This window comes from Cyprinus carpio, chromosome A22, assembly GCF_018340385.1.
Source record: "Cyprinus carpio isolate SPL01 chromosome A22, ASM1834038v1, whole genome shotgun sequence".
In the NCBI taxonomy this organism is placed as follows: domain Eukaryota; kingdom Metazoa; phylum Chordata; class Actinopteri; order Cypriniformes; family Cyprinidae; genus Cyprinus; species Cyprinus carpio.
Window position 1 is genome coordinate 14,310,787 of NC_056593.1, and position 8,995 is coordinate 14,319,781.

Sequence of the window (8,995 nt, forward strand, 5' to 3'; positions counted from 1 at the left end):
TAACGGAACTACGCAGGGCTGGCCTGACCGCCAACCCCCAGAAGTGTCATCTGGCCCTCGCCGAGGCGAAGTACTTGGGGTACCAGGTGGGGCCGCGGCCTCATTAACCGCCAAGAGAAGAAGGTGGCAGCTATCCTCTCTGCGTCGCGGCCCACCTCCAAGACACAGGTACGGGCCTTTTGGGGGTTGGCGGGTACTACCGCTGCTTTATCCCTAACTTCTCCTCCTTAGCTGCTCCCCTGACAGACCTGACCAGGAAGGGGCAGCCGGAGAAGGTCCCGTGGACCCCCGAGACGGAAGCGGCGTTCCACCGGATAAAGGCGGCCCTCACGACGGAACCAGTCCTCCGAGCCCCCGACTTCAACTGCCCCTTCCTGCTGCAGACGGATGCATCCGACACCGGGTTGGGAGCCGTCCTATCGCAGGGCCACGACGGTGAGGAACCCCCGTTGATGTTCATAAGCCGAAAGCTGACCCCTGCGGAACAACGATACGCCACGGTAGAGAGGGAAGCGTTGGCCGTCAAGTGGGCAGTCCTGGAGCTCAGGTATTACCTCCTCGGCCGCCACTTCGGTGGAGAATTGTAGCATTTTGTTCATTTTTATATTCCTGACCATCAAATGAAGCTCATTAGTCGATCGTTAACCAGTAAGATATAGTAGACTGTCTTTTTGTTGTTGTTGTATTATATAGGGCTTTAGCTTTTTTATGTGCAAATAGCAGCGTAAACAAGAACATGAGGATTTAATCATCGCATCATGCACCTGCGACACTTCTGTGAAAGGAGAAAAAACGAAAATTAAGTCTATAAAAGGAGTAAAATAAATAGGATCACACAAAATATATAATAGGGTATAATATAACAGATTAGCAAAATGAAAAAAAAAAACTGCAACAAGTATAGGCTATAGGTATACGCTTGTTTTTGTGACACTCTTAATGCATTTTATTTATTTTCTTTGTATCTTTATTTGATTTAATCCGTCTGATCACACAGGCGCCTCACGCACACATAAACAACAAGTTCTACCATTGCCTTACATTTCAGCCATTCATCATCAAACTAAAATGCAGGCAACCAAACATAAAAGTTACACTGTTTACATGTCATTTAATATCATGTGTTTGGAAGCTCAAGGCACTCTTTTTTACAACATTATGAAATAATTTTAAGAAAATTTGTTCTTCATTACCTTGTGTTTGATTTGTTAACTACTCATACAGTGAGGTTTATAGCAGATTTTAACAGAGATTAACAACTAAAATTAAATAGAGGTCATTTGAGAGAATAACCATCCCAGCCTCCTTCAGTCACTGTCACACCACAAGCATAACACTTATAATCAGTTTACATTTAACATTTAACAGTTATACCACTGAACACTGAAAATTAATGTCATATTTATTTAATAAGATTACTGGCTTGTGTCATACTTATTCAGTACTGTACATGTTTACAAACACACACACACAACACACACACACACACAAAGTTATTTCTGCACATATTTAAACAGTCATTGTGTCTTTAATACACTCTCATGTTTGGCCTTCAGTTATCGTCACTGCTGGATCATGACAAGAATGCAGATCTTTCAGTGACGTCTCAATTTCACTTGCAAAGAACCTGAAAGAGAAAAACAAACGGGTCAAAAACAACCTTTAAATGAATTTGCCATTCAAATTTTATTCCGATTGGTTTATAGTCATATCAGCATAGAGCTGTGGTTTTGTGTGCTTCCTTGGTTGAATCAAATCAACCTTTTTGTTACACATTTCTTGTATATTTCATTTTCATTGTTATCATGTTAGTATTTGTCTTCAGTTTGACATATTATTCATCCAACAAATACCTGACATGCAAAAGCAGAGCAGTTTGTATTGTATATATTATATAGTTTTATTATTATTTGTATATTATATGTACACGGAAGTTTGTTCTCAGAGTGATCAGACTGGTTCTCAAATACATATTACGTGTCATTTAGTTTGCGTGTCAGCTGATGTTTAATATTTTACTTTCACTCAGGCGTGGAGTTACTGTGCTGACACTCAGCTTCAGGATGCTGGAGATATAAACACGGTCACAGGTCAAAAGCAGAGGTGGACAAAGTACAAAACTCCATTACTTGAGTGAAAGTACAGACACTGCTGGTCAAATATTACTCCATTACAAGGGAAAGTTGTAAAGACAGATTTTAACTTAAGTAAAAGTACAGAATTTCTTGCTTTTAAAAGTACTTAAATACCAAAAGTATATTTCCTTTTTTTATGTCAATGCACTGTTTTATTATTGTTGTATGTAATATGTTTAATACCTTATGTCTCTAAAACAACTTACAATACATTACATCTACTAAATACAATGATAAGCATGCAGTATATTTGGAATAAAAAGCTTATAGTATGTTAAAAACCTATAGAAACAAAACAAATGAGCTGACCAATTATTATTATTATTATTATTATTTAACACCCCAACCCACCGCCAGAGAAGCAGCATGGTAGTGATCTCACACAACTCTAATCAGTCACACATCTACGTGAACCGAGTGGATAGTTAAATTACTGTAAATACAGACTGATAAGAAAAAAATAATCAAACCTGCTTTAAAACCAAGCAAAACAACTGTAGCTGTATAACTATGAAACAGCAATGCTGCGTAAAAAAAAAAAAAAAACTTGATTTATCAAAACAAAAAATTAAAAAAATGCTCTCTATTGGTTCTCACTGTACTTTGATGTCATACACAGAAGAGTCTGCGCAGGGCTGCTTCAAGTCAGACATTTATTGTGTTTTGTTAGGAGACTCACAACATTTCTTTTGTGGTATTGTAGGTATTATTTTCAGTTTACACAATTTAGGAAAATCAGACAGTATGTCTAATACCTGTACCACAACAATAAGGTCTTAACATTTAATTGTAAATATCACATATTCAACTGGCCAGTGTTCAAAAAAATGCTGAGAAATCACTAAACATAACCTTACAAGAGTGATAACTGATAGACTGTCTGAAAAAAAAAAAGTCACATTTAAGAGTAGAAAAAAAAATCACCCACTGACTCTCAAAACTTTCTACTTCGGGACCTTAGAAATGTAGTGTAGTGAAAAGTATATTTGTCTTTCAGTTACAGTCATAATTTTTCAGAAAAAAGAATACTCAAGTAAAATAGGCACAGATACTCAAAAAGTGTGCTTAATGTACTGTCCACCTCTGGTCAAAACACCCATTTCTCTTTTTTAACCTGATGGGAGCAACAGTATCTAGAATGCTATAAAATAGTGCCCATACTGATAGTTACTACATCGAGTTCATATGTATTTATAGGTAGGCAAAGCAGCTCAGACAAATCAAAAAAAAGTTTTTGTCTTCACTGGTTAGAATAACAGTTTTACCAACTCGACGACGTGACGATGCGATATGACTAATACACACAGTGAGCCAAAGACGAGGTAACAATCTCTATGATATCATGACTTTGAAGTACAATATCTATATCTTTAATATCAATTCCATGTGATGTTACAAATGACTTGAACATATTACATAATAAACAGTACTGTATGTCTGACATAAGACATATTTTGATTGAAAAATATCTCATGATTATTAATATTTAATATATAAGCCTGAGGGGAAAGAAGAAAAAAAAAGACAGTTACTGTTTTTATGAAGTGTCTAATAAGCTTTAGTGAAAAAAAAATTAAATAAAAAATACCAACACTAAATTTTTACCAGTCAAACAGGGAAATTATTTTCAACTGAATCAAATACATCAGACATAAGTCAAATACTAGAGGTCTAAAAGCAAAAGAAATAAAGCTATCATCTTAAATCTGAGTAAACCAAAGCATCCAACATTAAACTAATAATATAAGAAATGTGCCTACCCAACAAAAATGGACTTGAATATATAATGTCTTGTGCATCCTTAAGACACTAAAAACTAAGACTTACTGGGTTTTGGAGCAACATGATGATGTCTTGAGTAAGAGTATGAGAAGAGAGGCTTTCATGATGCTTTCCATCAAAAAACTTGCAAAAGGAAAAGATTATGTAGCCACAAATCTGTAGAATTAGGCAGATAAACTCAATCTACTCCTGGAAATGTGTTTTGTTTACTGTAAGATGATTAATGGCTTCAGCAATGTCCATTAAAAAAAGACACGGCTCACACAGAGGGTCTGTCGACTAATTTCACAACTACGTAGCACATTAACAGACTACACAGATCAAATGAGAAACTACAGTGACTTATAAAAAGTAGCACAAATAGTTGATTCAGGACTTTAGTTGAAGGCATTAAGATTTATAGTCTGACTTCAAGAGCACTTCAGCTGCTGAAACTGTACATTCAACATCTGGGAGAAAGAAGCTGCTCATTTAAATTTGAATGTTCAGACACTGATTAAAAATTCATCTAAATGTGTGATTTGTCTATGATTATGCACATCAAATAAATCTGATATCTTCTACAAGAATTGCTTTATTTTAGAAATATGATCAAGTGAACACAACAGATGTATTATTTTATCTGCACAATTTATGAGTGTTTAACATTGAGATCATCCACATACAATGAAACACAAGTTTCTTAAGCTCTGAATACCTGAGAATACTGCAGTATATTTAAGAGATCTAAAGGCATCTTTTCACACTCATGAAGCTCATGCATTTACATGAACAGACACATAACTAGTAGAACTAAACTTATCGAAACTCAAATAGTCCATATGAAGCAAATATTGTGCTCTTCTGACATCAGTCTGCAGAGCTGTGTAACAGATCTAAACCCTGAGAAACATCTTTATGTGTTTTTTTTCTGTACATACACAGAAATAAAACTGATGTGTTATCATGAAATAATGAATCAGATCTGGTGAATGATGTGCAGCAACAATTTAACAAATATAAAAATAATACAGAAAGAACACAAAATACATGTATTCTGTCAAACACAACTAGAAAGAGCACCTGTGGTACAGAAATGTTAGGGCAACATACTGTCAGATTCAGACATCACTGAAATATAAAAAAAGCGTCAAGATCTTATTCTGTTATACACAAAAAAAAAAAAAACCCTACATGTGGCAATAAAATAAAAGAACATCACACTGTCTTATACACTAGCTGTTTTTTACACCAGAAGGAACCAATAAAAGATGTAACGATTCAGAGAAAGTGTAAAATGAAACTTTTAGATCTATTTATGTTGCTGTTGTTTGTTCTGCAGTTGTGGCTGATGAGAAAGAGCGAGCTTGAGGTCTTTTTCTATAGTTAAATATGATGAAACCAGCAATAATAAACACTAGTATTAATAATACAGGTACTGCAATGTAACCCCAGTGCAAATATGATGATTTCACCACATCTGGATCCGTTTCTACTTGGGTTTTATTTCCTTTCTCTGTTGTTGATTCTGCAACAGAACAGCAAGAACAAACAACATTATTACACTGTCATAAAACACAACAGATCCGTCTAAGATTAATATACAGCAGCATTCAGACTGGAACATATTTGGTTAAACACGTATTCAGATTTTATTTAAATAATGTAATTAAAAACATCATACATTAATCAACCAGTTTCACACACCTTTGAGGATCAGCTGTACAGTATTTCTTTCAGATGAGTGTGTGATGAGACAGGTGTATTTTTCCTGCATCAGTGTGTTGAAGATTGATGAGTCTGAGGGAGAAGTTTCCTCTCAGATACTCATCAGGGAAGGTTTTAGTTCTGTTCTTGTACCGCTGGTTTTGTCCTGCTTCTGAATCTTCACCCTTGATTATATCAAACACATTTGTGTGGCCACTATATAGCCAATACACATTAATGTCTTGAGGTTTAAGATCATGTTTAGCAGAAGAACACGGCAGAACGACAGAACCACCAATAAAACCCTCTACTGTGACCTGCAGACACACTGAAATCACACAAACTCTAAACACACAGTTTACACATGAAGCATGAATTAATCTTTCAAATGTAGTTTGCTTCTTGCTCACCTTTATTTACCAGCACTGCAAACACACAGATGAAGCAGCAACTGCAGAAACAGAAAACATTGGTTAATTTAGATCTTTAGTTATACTGTTTTTTATTTTAAGGTTGAAAGTTAAAGTGAGACACTTGTGGTGATCCTTCAGAACGGGGCAGATCTAAATCAGCAAATGTTTCCATTTATTCCCCTTAATATTATATTGGATGTTGCATCCTCATCATCTTCCTGTACAGACTAAACTCATCTCTAAATATTAATTCATTCAGTAAATGTTTTAAAGCAGGAATTTTTCACTCAAAAACTTTATCTTCAATGCACTGAGACTATAGGAAAATACCATCAAGTAAAACAAACTGCACAAAACAATGAAGTACAAACAATTGTCAATACAAATGCTAATACTAAATTTAAAATAATTTTTATATATATATATAAATAGTTATTTTCATGCTGATGAACCCCATTAATGCTGTCAATGCTTGTTTAATAAAGCAGTTGAGGATCAAAACAAACCAGGCCAAACACGGATACATCAGGCCTTCAGTACAGAGAAACTACGACTCGTCTGTCAAAACAGCGTTTCCTTCTGAATTCATCAAACATACCTGAAGATCATGATGCCCAAATATTATTCATATATAATACATTCAAATATATAACATATAAATATGTCTGATATGGAGGTGAAATAATACTTTTTCAAACAAAAAGAGTGCCGTAACACTTCCGTATCAATATGCCATGCGCACCTCGATGACATCAGACTCTAGTGACGTCACCAGCAATCACGTGAAATATTCGTAAATGATCGGCTCACTGTTATAGTTCGTCTTCCTAAGTTTACGTACATTTAAGACTTCTCAGAGAGAATTTGACTTTTAGATGTTTTACAACTTTTGAGTCATATCATTCAGAAAAATAACAGTGTTTTAGATTTAAAATTAAAAAGAAAGCTTTTTTCACACACAAAATATTCACAATAATAATGAATAAAACAACAACATTAACTATTATTATTATTATTATTATTATTACTGAAGTACACACAGACAAATCAAATTCATCATCCATGTATTGAAAACTTATGTATATAATAAATGTCAACCATAAAAATGTGGCTGAAATAACATGAGGGTCGACCAGATGTATCATCAAAACCAAAAAAAAAAAAAAAAGACTAACATCAGACCACCACAAACAAACAAAAAATAAATGAATCAATCAATAAATAAACAAACACACACAAAAACACAACTTACATGAGTGCTGGAGTGAAGCTTTCTTTCGTCGACTCTTCTGGGGAACGCTGTATTCTGGATCCTGATCCTCGAGTGAATCATTTCTCTGAATGATGTTTAATATATTCCTGCTTTAACTGGGTCTCAAAACAGTCTTGCTTGAATTCAGTTTATAGTCACTGTAAGAGCAGGACAAGAACACAGAGCTTCCAGTAACATCCTCAATCAAGACCTGCAGAGACATTAAAGAGAGAGAACTGAAAACAAGCCATACAATCATGAATTAGCCTTTCAGATTGTGTTTATTAATGACACCAAAAGATGCAGCTGAGAGAACAGAAAACACATTAGACACTCTTTTCTGAAGAGAGTCAATCAATCAATCAATAAATATACAAAATATATCAATGGTTGAGATGTAATTACCTGTGTGGAGATATATTTGTCTTCATATCTGGGATCCAGAAATCCAGAAAGATCTGCCGCATAGTTCCTCGCTCTCTCTCATATTTATCCTCACAGACTGCAGTGCTTGTAGACACACAGTGCTATACTGGATTGGATTGATGGAAGCAGAGACTTTAACTTTCCAAATAGTTGTCAGACCAGATGAGCTGCTGAGTGAGCAGATGACAGTGAGTGGGTTTAGCGAGAAACAAATGACAGCAACTCACTTTTTGACAGCAACTCCGTTTCTATTTTTATCTTGATCTTTTTCTGTCACTGTGAGAGAACGACATGAATGAGATCTTCCAGTCACACCCTCACCCTGAAGTGAAACTGTAAGAGAGAGAAACAAAATGGTCAAACATACAGACATTTAAATTTCATTAATGTGTGTTTATGTACATATCAGCAGATATCAGCAACATCGGTCAGGTTTTTTAAATATAAACTTTCAGTTTGTTTTGACTCATTTAGTTTGTGTCTCACATGATGACATCCTTCAGTGTTTTTGCATTTACTGTAAATTTTTGGTAAAGATAACTGAATCATTGAAGAGAGATGATGTTGTGGAGCACACGGGTTTGAGTCTCTTGAAAAACACAGCATGACAAAAGAGCAAAGAGCTGTGTAAAAAACAAGGTAAAATGTTATGGCTGCTTCAGTGAATGTGTTTATAAATGCACATTTGCTTTTTGTTAACACTGTCAGGTAGGGTTTAGTGTAGGTACGTTATTTTCAAAAGTGATGAAGCATAAGCGCCATTTCACTTTGAATCTAGGAAACGTGCAAAAAGCAGTGTAATATAATTTTTGGAAAAAAAAAAATATATGTATGTATATATGTATGTATATATAGTCACGACACGCACACAAACAGGTAGATCCAAATGCAGTGTTTTTATTGGGATAATCCAAATAGCATGATCCAGCCAGCCAAAGGTCAAAATCCAGATAAGCAGTCCAAAACAAGAACTACGAACCTCCACAAGGGAACAAGAAAAAGCAGGGTGACATTAAACAAGGACTCCGTAACAATGACAGAACAACCAGGGTATTTATAGACCAGGTGCAAACAATGTAAGTGGGGACAGCTGAATACAATGAACAGTGATGAATACAGACAAGGCTTGTGGGAAATGTAGTTCCTAAGTTGGGGTGACGATATGGGGAAGTGAGACCTCTAGCGGACACCCAGGGATACACAAACCAGACACTGTGACATATATGTATATATATATATATATATATATATATATATATATATATATATATATATATAGTTTGCCAGACCCAAACTAAGGT

At 35.2% G+C, this 8,995-nt stretch overlaps 1 long non-coding RNA gene across 1 annotated transcript; it reads right to left on the reverse strand.

Moving 5' to 3' along the window:
• Positions 1-4,491: 4,491 nt before the first annotated feature.
• LOC122134904 lies at positions 4,492-8,330 on the reverse strand. The gene is made up of 5 exons (XR_006153199.1): positions 7,674-8,330; positions 7,269-7,479; positions 6,014-6,054; positions 5,604-5,931; positions 4,492-5,424 (listed from the first exon to the last, which is right to left on the reverse strand). It is a non-coding gene; the product is annotated as an uncharacterized LOC122134904 (long non-coding RNA).
• Positions 8,331-8,995: the final 665 nt, after the last annotated feature.